This window comes from Chiloscyllium plagiosum, unplaced genomic scaffold, assembly GCF_037043375.1.
Source record: "Chiloscyllium plagiosum isolate Xiang-an unplaced genomic scaffold, Cpla_swu_hap1 HiC_scaffold_49, whole genome shotgun sequence".
Lineage (NCBI taxonomy): Eukaryota > Metazoa > Chordata > Chondrichthyes > Orectolobiformes > Hemiscylliidae > Chiloscyllium > Chiloscyllium plagiosum.
Genome location: NW_028270187.1, coordinates 9,346,594 through 9,368,585, shown reverse-complemented (window position 1 = coordinate 9,368,585; position 21,992 = coordinate 9,346,594). Strand labels below are relative to the sequence as shown.

The 21,992-nt window shown below is 41.5% G+C and overlaps 1 long non-coding RNA gene across 1 annotated transcript; it reads right to left on the bottom strand.

Moving 5' to 3' along the window:
- Positions 1–70: 70 nt before the first annotated feature.
- LOC148135498 (uncharacterized) lies at positions 71–21,690 on the bottom strand. Its single transcript, XR_015755037.1, has 3 exons — positions 21,521–21,690; positions 20,815–20,869; positions 71–410 (listed from the first exon to the last, which is right to left on the bottom strand). It is a non-coding gene; the product is annotated as an uncharacterized LOC148135498 (long non-coding RNA).
- Between the last annotated feature and the right edge of the window lie 302 nt (positions 21,691–21,992).

The following is a 21,992-nucleotide window of genomic DNA, read 5'->3' as shown; positions in this document are numbered from 1 at the left end:
CTCCGCCCACATTGCGGCCTCTTATACCTTCGGGAGGAATGGTGGGGCGGCCATTTCTGATTGGTCCCATTGTCCAGCCCCGCCTAATGTTGTTCCAATTCCCAATCAGATATCTGCCTCATTCCCCAATCCGGAGAGGGCACGGGGAGGAGGGCGGAAAGTACCGGCGCCAAATCATCAACCGCCTTCTTTCCAGTTTGAAAAGCCCGCCAATTTACAAACAAAGGAATGCGCTTTATATTGAAAAATGAAGTACAAAAAAGGAGCAAGACTGTTTTTTTATAAAATACTCGTGTCTTTTACTTTTAGTTTAAAAATGTATACTTCACTCGATCTGTCTCTCCCTCATTTGCCGACCTGTATCCGTCCATTTCTGATCTTGAGTGGGTAATTTTCTAAACCTTAAGAAGCTGAAACGAAACAGGCCAGATATTGCAGTCTGCATTTGACTTCTCACTTCACATTTCAGTAGCAACCCGGCATCCTGATAAATCAACACACAACATTCTTCCGGCTTAGTAACGATGGTGAACACGGTGTTTAGATGATATTTTAAAGCTGTCCTCCCTTACTGCTCTCGCTCTCAGATTCAGCAATATCATCACATTTCAATCCGGCAGCTGTTTTGGCGTTCTCTTGGTTAACTGGCATGTGAGAGAGCAAATATCTCAACATTTCTAACATTCAGATCAAATGTTTTTTTTACTCCATCCCTGTTGTGTCACGGTGACTTGTAATTGAATCTGTCAGTATGTGATCTGTAAGCACACCGTAAGGTAGATATAAAGTGAAAGGTTGTCCCGGGCCGCGTTGCCGGCCAGCTCCATTTGTCATGCAATTGCAGGGTACTACAGTTGTTAATTTTTTCAGGTTTGTGTCAGTTTAAATGTCTCAACGCAGAAGGCAATAAGAAAAAAGAGAAGTCAGTGACATTTTTATCTGCCTGTGTATACTCAGCTCTGAGAATATGTGAGTGTTATAAAAATGTTTTTTGAAAGAATATGAGAACTTTGTTTTAAATCTATACCTGTCAGTTTCTCCAATGTGAATGTTTGAGTGCAGTTTTCAATCTGTACCTGACAGTTTCAACTAAATGAATGGATGAGTGCATTTGAAAGTATCTTTCAGTGTGTGTGCTGTGAATAAATGAGTGTACTTATAATATTTGGCTCTATTTAACATGACACTTGCTGGAGCACTTTTTACTGCAGGAGCACTTTTTACTTCAGTCTCTGTTGCTCAACTTCAATAAGATTTTATCTATTGCCATCCATGTCAGGGTAGCATGGTGGCACACTGGTGCCAGGGTCGATTCCAGCCTTGGCTCATTGTCTGTGTGCAAATTGCACACAGACATGCTCCCCATGTCGGCATTGGTTTTGATACGACATGGGTAAACCCTTTGCGAATTTAAAACCAGCAACACTGAAAAGATTTATCCCATGCAGTAATCTGTGAAAATTTGACAGGCCTAGAACCAGTTTAATAAATAAAGCTATTCATCTTTACTTTAAGTATAACAGAGAGTGACTAACTAACAAGTATTTACAACTCCTTGCTCTAACCTATCTCCTATAATACTAGTCCGATAGAACTTCTGATTAAGATTTACAAAACAAAACTGCTTATCTCAAAAGTGCTTTTGGTTCTTTTCTGTATACGGTTGTCTTTTGTTCTTCTTGGGGATTGTGCTTCACAGGTCACTGATCGATAAAGGTACCTTTAACAGAGCTAATTTTCATGGAGTCTTTTTACATGCTGGTGGCTTGGCAATTCTCCTCCCAACTGTTCAATTTTCCCCAGTCTTATACCTCCAGAGTTTCAGATATGTCTTTAGCTTTTAAGATTGTCAATATACTCAATTCAAACTGGATTGGAATTTGATACCTTTGGGCTATAATTTCAACTGATTGGTTGAATTCAAATGTTTTTGTCTCCAGGCAAACAGCTACTTGGGTTCTTCAACCAAATGTTACCTTGTTTTTATCAGAACACTTGGTGATGTCCGGTAGTTCTACTAGTTGGTAACTTTCTTAAAGGTACAGTACACCCACATCTTCATAACAGTTCCCTCTTGGTGCTCTAGTTTCCTTTCACAGTCCAAACATATGCAAGTTAGCTGGACTAGCCATGGTAAATTGCCCTGCAATATTCAGACTAGGTGGGTTAACTATGGTAAAGATGTGGTTACGGGGGTAGGGTGGGGTCTATAGCTAGGTGGGATGTGCTTTGTCAAGTTGTTGCAGGCCGATGGGCCGAATGACCCCTATCTGCACTGGAGAAATTCTACATACTGTAAATGAAAATGAGATTTTTTAGACTATTGTCAGTCTCTGTCACTCTAAAGCAGTTTGGATAATTTCCACAACTTTTATTTGATGGTAAGTTTATGAATGTAAGGTATTTTCTGGATTGATCACTCTCTGGTCTGAATGTGTACTTTGAATTTATTGTTCACATGTTTATAACAAGACCAGTATGAGAGTTTCTTCATTCTGTGTCCAATAATCTCTGGGTGTCTGTTTAAATATTTACCTTTTCATGTCAATGTTTGATTTCCCTTTGGACCATTTGAAAACAAAGTATTTATTCAGTCATTTTGTCTGAGATGTGTTCTGTTTTCTTCTTGTGGAAACAAATTAAATTGCAATATTTGTTTCAATCTGGCGCTTGGCCTGCTATTTAATTCCTCTAGTTTGGATAAAAAGAATTGATACATTAATTACATATAGTCAGAGCGTCAGACAACATGTTTAAGCCATGGTGAGATAATTGGATGAATAATTAGTCTGGATTTTTACTTACTTCTTTCCCTACTAAAGTGGAATACATTGTGAACATGCAATAGGTTCAGTATTTCTAATAAACAAGTAGAACTTACGTTTTGACCAAGGTGATAACAGCATTTCAAATCTATTGGAAGTCCACTTGTACACTGGGACTGACATACTTCACTCTCACACTGTCCTGGATAACATGTTTAATGAAATGCTAATTGTCCCACCTGAGACCTCTGAGTTCATGTCTTTTCTATTTTTTTCCAATAGACCTATTGACCTGACTATATTTCTGTATGTTGCAAGTTATTCTGTACCCACTGTGTATTGGCACCATCTCACTCTTTGTTCTGTCCAGAAATTATCAGTTTCCTTAAGTCCTTCCTTACAAGAATAAGGACTGGTGCAGTCTGCAACTTTTTGTTCTTCTGTGAGTGCAGAACTCATCTTGTTTCTTCCATTCACTTATATGGTTTGTATACTTGGGAAGTACTCTCTACCTGTCAGTCTGTGCTATTCAATGGGACTGTGGATACAGCTTATTGTCCTTCAAAACTCTGCTCAGACATGACAGACTGTGAACAGATTAGAGCCATATTGACTAGTGAAAAACTTGGAAACTAAAATTTAATGTTGACTACGCGTGCTGTTGTGTACATGCATTGATTTTTAGATTAAATTAGATTCCCTACAGTGTGGAAACAGGCCCTTCAACCCAACAGGTCCACACCGACCCTCCGAAGAGTAACCCACCCAAACCCCTTTTCCCTCTGAATTATGCACCTAATTGACAACTTAAGCATGGCCAATTCACCTAACCTGCACATCTTTGGATTGTGGGAGGAAACCGGAGCACCCGGAGGAAACCCACACAGACACAGGTAGAATGTGCAAACTCCACACAGACAGTCACCCGAAGTTGTAATCGAATCTGGGACTCTGATGCTGTGAGGCAACAATGTTAACCACTGAGCCACCGTGCCAAAAGATATTTGAAAGAAACAGTTGTTATGATACAGGAAGGATGCCCACACTCAAACTTCTCAGTAACACAGTGCAGGAAGATTGAAGCAGGATTAATTAAGTGTTTGCTGTCAAGTGAACAGCCAGTTAGCAAAGGAGAGAGTTTTCAGTTCATGTTTCCTGAAGTGAATGGGAAAGATCTTATTTTCTTTGACTGTATCTGTAGGATTCACAGACAAGTGAAACCAGAACACAATGTCACAGAAAGGATCGGTGCTGTTCTTCAGAGTCAAGGAGGTAAAAGTAATAGACTTTTGCAACTCTAATAGTGCGGAGTCTAACTGGGAATAATGATATCAAGCTGTGGTCTTCAGAGAGTCATACAGTTATATAGCACAGAAACAGATCCTTTGGTCCAAGCTGTTATTGCTGACCAGAGATCCTGATCTGACCTCGTCCCATTTAAATTAAGATCGCATGACACCAGGTTATATAATACAACAGGTTTATGTGGGAGCCCGAGCTTTCAGAGCGATGAAGGAGTAGTGCACTGAAAGCTAGTGCTTTCAAATAAACCTATTGTCTGAGAAACTGAAGTTGTGTGATTTGTAACATTGTCCACCCGAGTGCAATGCTGGCACCCCCACATTATGGAGCACTTGGCGCCTATCCCTCTAAACTGTTCCTATTCTTGTATATATCCAGGTGGCTATAAAAGGTTGTAATTGTACCCACCACCTCCACTTCCTCTGGTAGCTCATTCCATACAAGCATAACGTAACCCCTTAGGTCCTTCTTAAATCCTTTCTCCACAAATTAAACCTGTGGCCTCTATTTTTGCACACACCCATACTCTGGAAAAGACCTTGGCTATTCACCCTATCATGCCCATCATGATTTTCACATCCTGTGTAAAGGTCACATCTGATTCTCCGACAGTCCAGGGAACAAAGCAACAGCCTGTTCAGCCTTTCCCTATAACTCAAAACCTCCAGTCCTGGCAATGAAGAATTCTGATGAGAGTAGAGCAGTTGACGTGATTTTTATGTACTTCAGTCAGGAGCATAAGCCCTGACCGGGGATGACAGACTCAGCAGGAGGCAGTATTCAGGCAAGTGGTAGGAGGTTAGTGCAGGCATACAGCCTCCGAGAGGACAAAAGACTGTCCTCCGAGACTGGCCTCAGAACAGAGGTCTATGACACACTCTGATTTTACAATAAAAAGCAATATTTTTAATAAACTTTCTGATAACAATCACATACAACTTTATTAAGATGTTCCTCTCTCTTACTTTGCATATCCTATTCAATGAGATACCTAATCAATGATGGGCATTTCTATGGACTGCCCCAGGATCCCCTGACCTCTCAGAGTTTAGCGGACATTGAAATCTCTTGGCCTTGTGATCTTTCTATGCATCCTATTCATTCATATTCCAAAGTTATGTGCGATACACCTTCCGGTTTCTCTCAGGCTAGCTTGTCTCAGGACAGTTTGAATGCTATTATACATTGTATTCCATTTTATCAAGTTCAATTGTTTCTCTGGTATAATTAGGACAGTGGGGAATATATGAAGAAAAAACAAAGGACAGTTTGTTTTGACTTACTTGCCATAGACTTGTAATTTTAATTTTTGTTATAAAAAAGTTAGTTACAAAGTGTGAAGTAATTTATTTGCCCCAACTGTTAGTACTTTGTGATTAATGGGCTGTGAGCAATCTATTGTGATTTGGCCATAAGAGAAGTCATTACCTAAAGTAACTAACCTTGACTTCCAGGTTTAAATGCTTCTTTTCCACTTTATGCTTTGGTATTATACACCTATTTGCCATGCTGAAAACTACTGTGATGATGCTAAGACTCTTTGCAAGAATTTTTCTTAATATTCAAACTTACATCAAGAAACGGAGTACTATAAGATAACTTTAGCTGTTGCACCCTCAGCTGTTTTAGGGCATTAATGGGCTGTAACTAGCACCTGGTGGCTGTTCAGTAACTGGGACAATTACCCTTTCGTTTAATGTGGCTGGAGTTGCTCATTTACCGGACCTTCGGTCTTCTTGTCAGAACTGTTTCAAATTGGAACAGGCTGGGTCCTTGGAATGGCTTGTTCAATGGTATCATTTTACCTTACTATGTGTGAGTGGGCTGTATGGCTCAGATTCTGCCTGCCATTCTGTTTCACATCCTGCTGTTTAATTCTACTTTACACTTACATACCAGTTTGTGTCAACAGACATGGGCCACTCTATTCTGGCCTGGTACAGGCCATCCTGAAAACCTTTGACAAAATCCCATATAAAAGACTGGTCCAAGATTGGCTCTTGGAGTCTTAAGCAAACTGGATCTGAAGTTAGCTTGCAGACAGGATGCAAACTATAATGGTGGAGGGTTGTGTTTGTGATTGGAAGCCTGTGACTAGTGGTGTATCACAGGGATCAGTGCTGGGATCCTTGCTGCTTGTTATATACATATTAATAATTGGATGTGAATGTAGAAAATATAATTAGTAAGCCTGCAGATGACTTTTTCATGTGGAAGTATTAAATGTTTCAGTGCAGTCTTGGTTTGCAAAGGACCTGTTTCTGTTCTTTGCTCTATGGCATGAAAGTTGGTGATGTTGTTGACAGTGAGGGGGGTGGTCTCAGGCTACAGTATGAGTACATTGGGCAGAGCAATGGCAGATGGAATTTAATCCTAATAAATGTGAGGTAATGTATTCTGGGAGGTCCAGTAACGGAAAGAATTACACAATGAAGGATTGGTCCTGAGGGAGTACTGAGGAACAAAGGGACCTTGGTGTACAAGTCTATACATCCCAGAAGGTGTCAACATAGGCAGACAGGCTACTGAAGGCGGCATACACAATGCTTTCCGGAGCTGTCGAATATAAGAGCAAGGAAGTCTTATTCCAACTTTATAAAACAGATCAAATACTGTGTGCAGTTCTTATTGCCACACAATTAGAAGGATGGGATTGACTGGAGAGGATGCAGTGGGTTGGAAAGTCTCCATCAAAAAGGGAGACCGTATGAGCTAGGTTTGGTTTCCTTGGAGCAGAGGATGTTGAGGGAGGTTCTGACTGAGATATACTAAATTGTGAAAGATGCAGACGGAGTAGATTGTGAGAATCTTTCTCCCCTTGGCAGATGTGCCTAAGACCAGAGGGCAAAAGTTGAAGTTGTGTGGAAAGCAGTTTAGAGGATATCTGAAAAAAATATTTTGACCTAGATGGTGGGTAAAGTTTGTAATATGCTGCCTGAGAGTGTGATGGAATAGTCTCACAGCATTTAAGCAGCATCAGGATATGCCCTTAAGAAATCAGTCAGTTATTGACCAAGTGCAGATAAATAGGATGAATGCAGTTTGGTGTTTGTTGGACATCATGGACATGGTGGGCTGAAGGGTCTGTTTCTATGCTGTATGACTCTATATCGCTATAACATCCTTGTAAATCTTTTCTGCAGCATCTCAAGTTTAACAACATCCTTCCTGGAGAAGGGTGATGAGCGTTGTATGTAATCTCATAAAAGTGGCATCACTAATATCCTGTACAGCAACCAGATGACATCCCAACTCCTACACTCAATGTTCTGACCAATGAAGGGAAGCATGCCAAACGCTTTCTTCACCGTCCTATCTCCCTGTGGCTCTACTTTCAAGAAAATCTGCAGCTGCAACCCTCAGTCTCTTTGTTCACCAACAATTGCCAAGGCCCCACCATTAAGTGTACAAGTCCTGCCCTGGTTTGTCTTAATCAAAATCTAACACCTCATGTATCTAAATGAAACTGAATCTGTCACTTCTTGGCCCATTGACCTATCTGATCAAGGTCAGAATTAGTATTTTTTTTCAGTGGACAGTGATATAATTACTTGAAGACTGTTGAAGTAAAGGTAGGTGTTAATCACCCTGCAGTGTATTGTGTGGCTCTACAGAGAGGAGGAGAATGTAATGATTTTCTCTCATGAAATTGGAAGAACCAAACTAAATTTTTTGAAGAATGAAATTTTTGAATTCTTCTCACAAGAAGAGAAATGAGCAGCTTTAATAATCTACATTATCTTGTGGGGAGTTACCAAGACATAGTCACCTCAGGTACAAGAAAAATGGCCAATGGGTTACTGTCAGGGGACTGAAAGGGAACCAGTAAATAGTGCAGGGAGCTCCTGTGGCCATTCCCCTTAATAACAAATATACTGTTTTGGATACTGTTGATGGGCGGGGGCGGGGGCGGGGGAAGAGAACATACCAGCAGTAAGCCACAGGGTACAGGTCTCTGGCACAGGGTTTGTCCCCGTTGTCCTGGCGGGGGGGGGGGGGGGGGGGAAGAGTGCATTCGTCATTGGGCTCTCCATAGTTAAAGGGACATAAAGGAAGTTCTGTCGGAATGAGAGAGACTCATCGTTGGCGTGTTGCCTCCCAGGTGCAAGGGTTCAAGATATCTCAGATCTTGAGGGGGAGGGGTAAGTGCCCCAAGTCATGGCCCACATAGACACTGACAACATAGGTAGGAAAAGGGATGGGGATTTAAGGCAGAAAGTCAGGGAGCTAGAACAAGCAGATTTGTTATCTTTGGTTTGTTGCCCATGCCATGTGATAGAGATATATATATATATATATATATATATATATAGTGAGATATATATAGTGAGATATATATATATATATATATATATAGATAGATAGAGCGAGAGAGAGAGAGATAGAGCGAGAGAGAGAGAGATAGAGCGAGAGAGAGAGAGATAGAGCGATAGAGCGAGAGAGATAGAGCGATAGAGCGAGAGAGATAGAGAGATAGAGCGAGAGAGATAGAGAGATAGAGCGAGAGAGATAGAGAGATAGAGCGAGAGAGAGATAGAGAGATAGAGCGAGAGAGAGATAGAGAGATAGAGCGAGAGAGAGATAGAGCGAGAGAGAGATAGAGCGAGAGAGAGATAGAGCGAGAGAGAGATAGAGCGAGAGAGAGATAGAGCGAGAGAGAGATAGAGCGAGAGAGAGATAGAGCGAGAGAGAGATAGAGCGAGAGAGAGATAGAGCGAGAGAGAGATAGAGCGAGAGAGAGATAGAGCGAGAGAGAGAGATAGAGCGAGATAGAGAGATAGAGCGAGAGAGAGATAGAGCGAGAGAGAGATAGAGCGAGAGAGAGATAGAGCGAGAGAGAGATAGAGCGAGAGAGAGATAGAGCGAGAGAGAGATAGAGCGAGAGAGAGATAGAGCGAGAGAGAGATAGAGCGAGAGAGATAGAGGAGTTGAACACGTGATGAAAGGGATAGTGTGGGAGGGAGCATTTCGGATACCTGGATAATTGGGGTAGGTGAGACTTCTACAAACATGGTGGATTATACCTGAAGCAAAGTAGTACCAATATCCTGGGGAAGTTTGCTAATGCTCTTTGGGAGGGTTTAAACAAATTCAGTAGGGGGAATAGGAACCTAAATTGTGGTTACTGTGTCCAGTGGTTGAGCATAGTGAGGTCAGAAATATGGCTTCAATGTTGCAAGTGTGCACTGGCAAGCACGAAGGTGGTTTGAAGTGTGTCTACTTCAACGTCAGGAGCATCCGGAATAAGGTGGGTGAACTTGAAGCATGGGTTTGTACCTGGGACTTTAATGTTGTGCCATTTCAGAGACATGGATCGAGCAGGGACAGGAGTGGTTGTCATAGGTTCCGGAATTTTGATGTTTCAGTAAGAACAGAGAAGACAGTAGAAGAGGGGGAGGTGTGACATTGTTAGTCACGGACAGTATTCTGGTCGCAGAAAGAATGTTTGAGGACTCATCTAATGAGGTAGTCTGGGCTGAGGTTAGAAACAGGACAGGACAGGTCACCCTGTTAGGAGTTTTCTATAGGCCTCAGAATAGTTCCAGAGATGTAGAGGAAAGGCTTGTAAAGATGATTCTGGATAGAAGTGAGTGTAACAGGGTAGTTATTATGGGGGACTTTAAATTTCAAAGTATTGACTGGAAATACTATAATTTGAGTACTTCAGATGGATCAGTTTTTTGTCCAGTGTGTGCAGAAGCTTTCCTGACACAGTATGTAGACAGGCAACAATGGATTTGGTACTGGGTAATGTACCCGGCCAGGTGTTAGATTTGGAGGTAGGTGAGCACTTTGGCGAGAGTGACCACAATTCGGTTATGTTTACTTTAGCGAAGGAAAGGGATAGGTATGTACTGCAGGGCAAGATTTATAACTGGGGGAAAAGGCAATTATGATGCAATTCGGTGAGATTTATGATGTACTGGATGGGGTAGGAAACTGTAGGGGATCGGCACAATTGAAATGTGGAGCTTATTCAAGGACAGCTACTGTGTGTCCTTGATTAGCATATACCTGTCAGGCAGGGAGGAAGTGGAGAGTGAGGGAGCCGTGGTTTACGAAGGAAGTTGATCTCTTGTCAAGAGGAAGAAGGCTTATGTTACGATGAGATGTGAAGGCACCTTTAGGACGCTTGATTTTTAAAAGCTAGCCAGGAATGACCTAAAGAGAGAACTAAGAGGAGCCAGGAGGAGACAAGAGAAGTCTTTGGCAGACAGGATCAAGGAAAATCCTAATGCTTTCTATAGCTATATCAGGAACAAAAGAATGACTAGAATTAGATTCGGGTCAATCAAGGACAGGAGTGGGAAGTTGTGCGTGGAGTCCGAGGAGATAGGAGAAGTGCAAAATGAATACTTTTTAAAATCGGTATTCACACTGGAAAAAGACAACGTTGTCGATGAGAATATTGCGTTACAGGCTACTAGACTAGATGGGAGATAAGTTCACAAGGAGGACATGTTAGCAATTCTGGAAAGTGTGAAAATAGATAACCCCCTGGGCCAGATGGGATTTATCCTAGGATTCTCTGGGAAGCCAGGGAGTAGATTGCAGAGCCTTGGACTTTGATCTTTATGTCGTCATTGTCTACAGGAATAGTGCCAGAAGACCAGAAGATAGCAAATGTTGTCCCTTTGTTCAAGAAGGGGAATAGAGACCACCCAGGTAATTATAGATCAGTGAGCCTTTCTTCGGTTGTGGGTAAAATATTGGAAAAGGCTAGAATAGACAGGATTTATAATCATCTCAATAGGAATAAGTTGATTAGGAATAGCCAATATGGTTTTGTGAAGGGTAGGTCGTGCCTCACAAACCTTATTGAGTTCTTTGAGAAGGTGACCAAACAGGTGGATGAGGGGAAAGCAGTTGATGCAGTGTATATGGATTTCAGTAAAGTGTTTGATTAGGTGTTTTCAGTAAGGTTCCCAACTGTAGGCTATTGCACAAAATATGGAGGCATGGGATTGAGGGTGATTTAGCGGTTTGGCTCAGAAATTGGCTAGCTGAAAGAAGACAGAGGGTGGTAATTGATTAGAAATGTTCATCCTGCAGTCAGTTACTAGTAGTGTACCGCAAGGATATGTTTTGGGTGAGGGCTTAGAAGGATGGGTTTGCAAAATTTGCGGATGATACTAAGGTCAATGGAGTTGCAGACAGTGCTGAAGGATGTTGCAGGTTACACAGGTACATAGATAAGCTGCAGAGTTGGGTTGAGAGGTGGCAAATGGAGTTTAATGTGGAAAAATGTGAGATGATTCACTTTGGAAGGAGTACAGGTCTATTGGTAATGTTCTTGGTAGTGTAGATGAGCAGAGAGATCTCTGTGTACATGTACATAGATCCCTGAAAGCTGCCACCCAGGTTGATATCGTTGTTAAGAAGGCTTTTATTGGGAGAGGAATTGAGTTTTGGAATGATGAGGTCATGCTGCAGCTCTACAAAACTCTGGTGTGGCTGCACTTGGAAAATTGCATCCAATTCTAGTCCCCACATGACAGTACGAATGTGGAAGCTTTGGAAAGGATTTATAGGTGATTTACTGTGCCGTTGCCTGGTCTGGAGGGAATGCCTTATGAGGAAAGGCTGAGGGAGATGAAGCTTCATTAGAGAGAAGGTGGTTGAGAGGTAACTTAATAAAGACACACAAAATAATCAGAGGGTTAGATAGTGTGGGCAGTGAGCGCCTTATTCCTCCGATGGTGATGGCGAGCAGCAGTGGACATCACATTAAATTGAGGGACGATAAACATAAGACAGATGTCAGAGGTAGTTTCTTTACTCAGAGAGTAGTAGAGGCGTGGAATGTTCTGCCTGGAACTGTAGTATACTCACCCACTTTACAGGCATTTAAATGGTCATTGGATAAATATATGGATGAAAATGCAATAGTATACTACGCTGTCATGTTCTATTATCTCACTACATCTTTCCTACTCCATTGTTTAAAATTACGATTATGTGATCACATTGAGTATTTGAGAAAATGGTATTGAGTGTTCTTGTGACTTATATCAGACTTCATAGGAATGCAGGGCTATTTGTAGAAAATGAAAATTACTTCGAAATAATGGCACAAGAAGCCTTTATGATGAAAATAGAGTCATAGAAAATCTGTTCCTGCAAGTTGGAGAAATGGAGAATGACGTTGTGCTAAAGGTGGGGATGGCAGCTCTTCTGCCACCATGATACATTGATGGAAATGGAATGCTGTCTGCGTGGGAGTAGAATTATTAGCTGGATGTTTCTGACTGCTGCAGACCACAATGACTCCATGTGAGAGTGATATTCATCTCGATTGGATCATTTCCTGTTGCCTGCAATACATATGGAACTCCAGAACTGTTAGTCCTGCTCTGCAGCCATGGTGTTTGTATTTTGAACTAATTCTGAATTAAGTCAGTTGCTGTGTGTGTGTGTGCCTGCAGTAATTATTCTATATTGTCAGGAATAAAAACAGAAATTCCTGGAGAAGCTCAGTTCTGAATAACAGTTACTGGTCCCAAAACATTAACTCTGCTTTCTCTCCACACATGCTGCCAGACACGCTGAGTTTCTTTTTCAGCAATTTCTCCTTGTTTCCAGCCTCTAGCATCTGCAGTTTTATTTGTCAGGTTTGTCCTGGGTGTTTGGAATTCACATTATTTAATTGTCATGTGACTTTATGTGACAATTATTCATTAAAGGGTTAACTCTGTCCTGTTGGAAAAGCGCAGCAGGTCAGGCAGCATCCAGGGAACAGGAGAATCGACGTTTCGGGCATAAGCCCTTCTTCATTCCTGAAGAAATATTACACACAAAGTAGTCCTGGATGTCTTGAAATGCACAAAAGTGGATAAATCCCCAGGACCTGATCAGACGTACCCTAGAACTCTGTGGGCGGTTACGGAAGTGATTACTGTGTCCCTTGCCGAGATATTTTTATCATTGATAGTTACAGGTGAGGCGCCGGAAGACTAAAATTTGGCTAACGTCGTGCCACTATTTAAGAAAGGTGGCAAGGAAAAGTCAGGGACCTTTAGGCTGGGAAGCCTGCTATCAGTGTTGGGCAAGATGGTGGAGGGAATCCTGAGGGACAGAATTTACATGCATTTTGAACGACAATGACTGATTCGGGACAGTGAACATCGTTTTGTGCATGGGAAACCATGACTCTCAAACTCCATTAAGTTTTTTGAAGAAGTAACAAAGAGGATTTCCCCATGGGAGACTGGTTAGCAAGGTTAGATCTCATGGAATACTGGGAGAACTAGCCATTTTGGATACAGAACTGGCTCAAAGGTAGAAGTCAGAGGGTGGTAGTATAGGGTTGTTTTTAAGACTCGAGGCATGGGACCAGTGGAGTGCCACAAGGATTGGTATTGGGTCCACTACTTTTCATCATTTATATAAATGATTTGGATGTGAGCAAAGGAGGTAAGACACCAAAATTGGAAGTGTAGTGGACAGCGAAGAAGTTTACCTCAGATTACAAACAGGATCTTGATCAGATGGGCCAATGGGCTGAGGAGTGGCAGATGGAGTTGAATTCAGATAAATGCGAGGTGCTGCCTTTTGGGAAAGCAAATCTTAGTAGGATTTATACACTTAATGGTAAGGTCCTAGGGAGTGTTATTGAACAAAGAGACTTCGGAGTACACGTGCATGGTTCCTTGAAAGTAGGGTCACAGCTAGATGGTATATTGAAGAAGGCATTCGATATGCTTTCCTTTATTGGTCAGAGTATTGAGTACATGTTTCAGCTGTAAAGGACATTGGTTAGACCGCTGCTGGAATATTGCAAACAATTCTGGTCTCCTTCCTATCAGAAGGATGTTGTGAAATTTCAAAGGGGTCATAAAGGATTTACAAGGATGTTGCCATGGTTGGAGGATTTGAGTTACAGGGAGGATTTGAGTTACAGGGAGAAGTTGAATAGGCTGGGCCTGTTTTCCCTGGAGCATCAGAGACTGAGGGGTGACCTTATAGAGGTTTATAAATTTATGTGGGTCGTGGATAGGATAAATTTACAAGTTATGTTCCCTGGGGTAGGGGAGTCCAGAACTATTGGGCATAGGTTTAGGGTGAGATGGAAAATAAAAGAAATCTAAGTGGCAAGGTTTTCATGCAGAAGGTGGTACATGTATGGAATGAGCTGCCAGAGGAAGTGGTGGAGGCTGGTACAATTGCAACTTTTAAAAAGCGTCTGAATGCATATGTGAATAGCAATTGTTTGGAGGGGTATGGGCCGGGTGCTGGCAGGTGGGACTAGTTTGGGTTGGGATATCTGGTTGGCTTGGACGAGTTGGACCAAAGGGTCTGTTTCTGTGCTGTACATCTCTTTGACTCGAAGATTGATGAGGTGATCAATATGGACTTCAGTAAGATGTTGGACAAGTTTCCTCATTATAGACTGGTTAGCAAAGTTAGATCACATGAAAATCGGGGGGGGAAGAACTAGCAATTTGGACACAGAATTGACTTGAACATGGAAGATAGAAGGTGGTTGTGGAGGGCTACCTTTCAGACTGGAGACTTGTGATCAGCTGTGTGCCACAAGGATCGGTGCTGAGTTCACTGCTTTTCCTTATTTTTATAAATGATTTGAATGTGAACATAAAGGTTTGCAGATGACACAAAAATTGGCGATGTAGTGGACAGCAAAGAAGGTCCTCTCAGATTACAACAGGATCATGATCAGATGGGCCACTGGGCTGACCAGTAGCAGATGGAGTTTAATTCAGATAAGTTTGAGGTGCTTCACTTTGGAAAGGCACATCAACGCAGGGGCTATACACTTAATGGTAAGGTCCCGGGGAGTATTGATGAACAAAGAGACCATGGAGTGCACGTTCATAGTTCCTTGAAAGTGGAGTCGCCGGTCAATAGGATAATGAAGAAGAATGTTACAGCTGTGTAGGTAATTGGTTGAGCCACTTTTGGAATATTGTGTACAATTCTGGTCTCCTTCCTATTGGAAGGATGTTGTGAAACTTGAAACATTCAGAAAAGATTTACCCGATTGTTGCCAGGGTTGGAGTGTTTGAGTGAAAGGGAGAGGCTGAACAGGCTGGACCTGTTTGCCATGGAGTGTTGGAGGCTGAGAGGTGACCTTATAGAGGTTTATAAAATCAGGAGGGTCACTGTAATTGTAAAAAAACAAATGTAATTCCTCCATGATATTTAACTCTTGATTTGAAAATTTCTCTCTGGAAATTGAATCAATGTGTGTCTAATTCAATCTGCTCTATAACTATGGAAAGGATATTATTCAGTCTGACAGCAGTAACATACCTGCTGTTTGTTAGAAGGAACTGATCACACTTGGCTTTGTACTGAGGACATATTACACTGTCTTAGTCCTTCAAGTAATTGCCTGGAGGAAGGCAGAAGAGACATCGTTTGTAAATCAACATTAAGTCAATGTAATAATTTAATAATCATTAGGCTGTTTTTTTCCTTCAAAACAGCAATTCCAACAGGACTACAGACTGATTCTATTCTTGGTCTGACCTGCTTTTTGGTGACTGTATCAAAAAAATCTATACCAATTCACTGAGAACCGGATACCAACCAGCACATCAACATATAGAACATAGAACAGTACAGCACAGAACAGGCCCTTCAGCCCACGATGTTGTGCCGACCACTGATCCTCATGTATGCACCCTCAAATCTCTGTGACCATATGCATGTCCAGGAGTCTCCTAAATGTCCCCAATGACCCTGCCTCCACAACTGCTGCTGGCAATGCATTCCATATTCTCAACTGTGTGTGTAAAGAACCCGCCTCTGACATCCCCTCTATACTTTCCTCCAACCAGCTTAAAACCATGACCCTCGTGTTAGTCATTTCTGCCCTGGGAAATAGTCTCTGGCTATCGACTCTATCTATGCGTCTCATTATCTTGTATACCTCAATTAGGTCCCCTCTTCTCCTCCTTTTCTCCAAAGTCCGAAAAAAGTCCGAGCTCAGTCAACCTCTGCTCATAAGATAAGCCCTCCAGTCCAGGCAGGATCCTGGTTAACCTCCTCTGAACCCTCTCCAAAGCATCCACATCTTTCTTATAATAGGGCGACCAGAGCTGGATGCAGTATTCCAAGTGCGGTCTAACCAAAGTTTTATAGAGCTGCAACAAGATCTCATGACTCCTAAACTCAATTCCCCTGTTAATCTAATATGTGATAATCTAATGCAAGTGCGTTCCTGGATATGAAAGTTTCTTTATCTATCTCTCGCTGTCAGTTCCTGCTCAGTGAATGTGTGAGGACAATTATCAAGATGTACCTGTTAATATCGGAGTGTCATTATCAAACTGTAATTATCAATCCACATAATCTGTACAAATATGTGAGTGAATACAGTTATCAGTCTGTCCCTGTCACTCTCTGGTAAATATATTTACATGTTCTCATCACAGAGACAAATAGGGACAGACTGATAACTACACTCATACATTCACATAGCATAAACCTACAGGTGCAGATTGATAACTGAACTCGTGCATCCACATAGTGGAAACTGCCAGGGACTTGTTGATAAATATATTTCATACATTATAAATAAATAGGATCAGTCCCTATGTGTTTCTCCGATGTAGATATGGGAGTTTAGTTATCTATATATATGTCAGTTTCTGCCCTGCGAATGTGCGTGTTTGCTTTACCAATCTGTCCCTAACAGTTTCTGCTATGTGTCTGAGTGTATACCTGTCAGTTTCAGCTATAAGAATGCGAGTTTCGATATTAGTCTCTACCTGTCAGTTTCTGCTGTATGAATATGAAATGCAGTCATCAATTTGTACCCAACAGTTTATTCTGTGAGAATGTGGATATTCATCTCTCACTGTTAGTTTAAGCTGTAACAATATGAGAGAGCAATTATCAAACAGTATCTGTCAGGTTTTGCTATTTGACACCAGTGTCATTGTAAATCTATTTCTACTATGTCAATATGACAATGTAAATACCAATCTGTCCCTGTCAGTTTCTTCCCTGTCAATACAGTTATTGATTAACTTCTGCTCTGTGAATGTGGGCATAGTAATCAAACTGTAGCTGTCAGTTTCAGCTATGCGAATGTGGGAGTACAGTTATCATTCTCTACCTGTCATTTTCTTCTTTGTCAAAGTGAGTGTAACTGTCAATCTGTATCTTTCAGACTCTGCTGTGTAAATACATAAAGATAGTTGTCAATCTGTAGCTGTCAGTTTCTGCTTGGTGAATATAATTGACAATCCTTCCAGTTTCTACTATGTGAATGTGTGAGCTGAGTTTTCACCTGTCGCTATCAGTTTCTGCTTTGTGAATGTGAGAGTTTAGTTATCAATCTTTCCCTGTCAGGCTCTGTAATTCCAGTGTTTGAGTGTATTTATTAATCTTTTCCTGTCAGTTTGTGTGATTGTAGTTATCAACCTGTACCTCTCAGATTCTGCTCTCTGAGAGTGTAGCTATCCATTTGATTTGATCTGATTTATTATTGTAACATGCACTGAGATATAATGGAAAGTATTGCTTTGTGCACTTTACAGGCAGATAATATCATACAAAATGCATCAGGGTAATAGAACAGAATCTGCAATACAGTATTAAAGGTGCAAAGAGAGAGAGATTAACGTTAAAATTTGAGCGAGATTAGGTTGGTGCTAGAAAAGCACAGCAGGTCAGGTAGCATCCGAGGAGCAGGAAAAACGACGTTTCGGGCAAAAACCTTTCATCAGGAATGTCCAAAATGTTGATTTTCCTGCTCCTTGAATACTGCCTGACCTGCTGTGCTTTTCCAGCACCACTCTAATCTTGACTAATCTCCAGCATCTACACTTTCGCTTTAAAATTTGACCAGTTCATTCAAGTCTGATAACAGGAGAGAAGGTGTTCTTGACTTTGTTGGGTGGTGTATTCAGACTTCTGTATTTTCTGGTGGTAGCTAGGAAAATATTAGTTTTTCTACAGAAGATAGGGTGGGTGGAAGGGTGATAGTAAAAGACAGATGGAGATAGAGTCCAGAGAAAGAGAAGAACAGTAGGACAAACAAAGGAGTGGATAACTATCATACTAAGTGGGTGAATAGCCTGTTAATAGGGTCGGTTAGTGGCTAACAATTGGTGGTGTATAGTTGCAGACTATATGTTAACAAGGTCGGATATGTGGGGTTTTGGGTAATGACATGGGAGAGCTCAAGCTCTGTAGCTGTTGAGATCCCAAGCAGAAAATTAGGTGCAGTTCTTCCAGCTTGCACTGAGCTTCACTGGAGCACTGAAGTGAGCCTGAGACAGAGATCTTGGCCAGGGAACAGGGTGGTGTGTTGAAGTGGTAGACAACTGGAAGCTCAGGGTCTTTTTCTCTGGACAGAATGTAGGTACTCTGCACAGTGGACACCCAATCTACACTCAGTTGCTCCAACATTGAGGAGACCACATTGTGTGCATTATCTTTGCCACCATCAGTTCTGAAGACTGGTTACTAGACTGAAATGCTGCCAGACCTGTGAATTTTCCACTAATGTTTGTTTTGTTATCAATCTCTGCCTGTCAGTTTCTTCCCTGTGAATATGTGAGAGTCGTTATTAAATTGTGCGTCAAATTATGTGATTTGAAAAATGGGAGCATAATCAATCTATTCGTGTCAGTTTCTGCTTTATAAATATGAAAGTGTAGTTATCAATCTTTCTCTGGAATTTACTGCCACCTGTATGTGTGAGTTATTAACCAACCTGTCCCTGTCAGATTCTGCTCTGTGCATCTGAGAGTGCAGTTATTAATTTGTATCTATCAGCTTCTTGTTTATAAATGTGCAAAATCATTTATCATACTGTACCTGTCAGGTTTTGCTATGCGAATGTGTTAGTCTAGTTACCAACACGTACTTGTCGTATGTGTGTTCATGATTATTGTTCTCTCCCTTTTAGTTGCTGCAATGTGAGTATGTGAGAGCAGATATCAATCGATGTGTGTCAATTTTGGTTGTGTCCATAGAACTTGATGTCTGCTGTCCATGTGTGAATACAAGCCAGTTTCTGCTGTGTGACTGTGAGATTGAAGTTCTCAATGAGTTCCAGTCACTTTCAACTCTTATATATCAAAGTTGCTCAATTCTCTGGCAGCCAATGATATTCTAAGAGTCTAATGATGTCCATGAATCTATTGTTGATTGCCAGAAAAATTCATCTGGTTCAATAATTCCTTGAATGAAGGAAACGGACATGCTTCCCTTGTCTGGCCTGCATGTGACTCTACACCCACATCAATGTGGCTGCATGGGTAGTTAGGGAAGGGCAATAAATACTGGCTGTGTCAGTGGTGCCCCCATCCCATGAATGAATTCGAAAAAAAAAATCTGTGACTGTGATTCAATCTGTGATAATAGTGTTTAGGGTGTTGAAATTGGGCCTTAATCCCTTATACATTTTATGATTTATGACACAATCACAGAATTGGTACAGCCATTCAGCCTGCTGTGTCTGCACTGGCACATTCTATTCTTTATCTGTTCTCCATACCAGTTTCCACTAATTGGTGGGATTCTAATCTTCATTCACTCACTGCCAGTGTCTCAGTGTAAATGCCAATTTGAGATTAGTTATGCAGTTATCAGCCTTTGACTACCTATAGTGCCAGTTTTGCTCTGTGTGCAGTGACAAGTCGAGTATATGGATGCCATTCTCTTTCTATGTTCAGTTGTGTTTTTTTCAGCAGGGTGTAGGATAAACCCGTTCAATATTTGATAAACCTGTGTGATTGAGGGATTAATGTTGTTTCAATACTTATCTTTGCCAAGAATCTAATTTTATTGTATTTAATCTCAGTTTTCTTTTTACATTGTGTGTGTGCAGTAGTCTTTGGAAGTTGCTGCTGGGCACTGCAATAATGTAACATCTAATACTAACATCTTCTGAAGCAATTAATAATTAGGTCAGTCAATTTATGACCGTCCATATCTGGAAGTAGTTGTGGGCCTAAATTGCATTTTTTTCCCTTTTACCATTAACTGGCTGAGTGAGTGAGTTTTCTGTTGTGCTGCCAATCTGTATCACTTTGAAGAGTGGTACTGGTCTATATAACACCAACATTGTCTGTATGTCACTGTGATTCCAGTTCTGCATGTCATGATCTGATACACTTTATAAGGTGGGTTTAATGTCTTATTAATCAGTGTTTCATACATTTAAAAAGTCTGGAAATGCTTCTGCATTACTCAGGCCCTCAACCAGAATGGGAGCGTGCATAAAGTGTGTTTTCATCAACACCAGGCTGAGAGTGAGAATGAGAGTGAGAGAGACAGACACAGTAGTGTATGTACGTATGTGAAGCATCCTCTGTAGATAAGGCTTGACCAAGAGGTTCATTTGAAATTTACATTGTTTGATTGTCTTTGTACAGGACAACTATTTATCAAAAGAATAATTTTATTCTATATATAATTTGTTATAACCATGTAACACTATGATCAGTTTGTTCTAATTGATTGCAACTTTAAAAATGCCAAACCTACATAAGAATTTAATGCAGCTCATAAATATATATTTATTATAAGCATACAGTCTAACCTGCTTCTAATCTTATGAATGATAATTGGCTTTGAATAATGGAATTTACTGTCACTGAGGTGCTAACCACTGAGAACTGGGAAAAATAATATCGATATATATATAGTCAGTGTGTTTAACTCTTGGATTGAATGTGTACTTCTGGAAATGGAGCTCAATGCGCATCTGACTCAATCCATTCAGACAGAGGAAAGGACATTCTCCTCGCCGACAGTAGTAACATACCTGCTGGATGTGAGAAGCAGCTGGTCACCCTAGGATTGATCCATCAAATATTTGCCTGGAGAAAGACAAAAGAGAGATCTCCTGTACATCACTAGCAGCTGAGTAGAAACACATCAAATGATCAATGCAATATTCAGGTCATGATCATTATAATTCTTTGTTTTTGAACAGAGTAAGCTGAACAGAGCTGATCCTGGTTCCACTCGAGCCTTGAGCTCCTTCCAGTCTTTTTTTGTTTCCCAAATTCTAAAACATTTTACTGAGATAAAAATAAACTAACCAACATATGCACAGTTCCACAAATGTAATGATTCCACAGTTCAATGTCCAGCTCCCAATACACTAACTGTTGAAAAACAAATACTGGGAACGATTTCACATAGTTGGAGACATTTATCCGGTGCCTGCTATATTTACCCTTCACAGGATTATCACATCTGATTCTACTGTCCTTTATATCAACGTCTATTCGCAACAAACAGCATGAAACAGAAGCCAAACATTTAATTCCGTCAGTGTTTAGAGGATTGCAAACCCCAAGGATGTCCCACAGCAGCTTCTTCCCGCTCTGCCTCCCTCAGCAGGCCCACACACAGCCCGAGAAAGGCCTCTCTCTTCCCCCCAGCCCGCTCACTCCCAAGTTCCGGGACCAGTTCCTGCTCCGTTCGGCCTCTTACAAACAGCCCCCGGTTCTCCCTGAACTCACCCCGAATCAATCCCGGTCTCGGAGCCCCCTCTGTGTCCCAAGCTCCCATCCCGATGTGCTGCTGGAAGGAGCCTGCTGTTCCCTCGCTTCCCTGGGCGCTGATCTCTCCATCGCGGTCTGTTTCAAACAAACCTCTTGCACTCACTGAGTAAATGCTCCTCAATGGCAGAGCTGGGGGAGGGCCTCACGCATGCGCTCCTCTGCTCAGGAACAATCATCGCGCATGCGCTGCTTTTCCTAATGCATCCCAGAAACAAACATCAATTGGTCATTTCCCCCAATTCCCTTTTCTCTCAGTTTCACCAAAGGAACTGGGACTGTCGGGGGAAAGGGCAGAGAAGGTTTCAAGCTGGGACATTGTCTCTTTAGGAAGCTCCAATGGTGCTCATTCCCGGCTCATGTTAATAACTCCTCCCTCCGGCTCTCTCACAATCTGATCAGGGGCGGAGAAACTGGCGGCCACTCAGCCCAT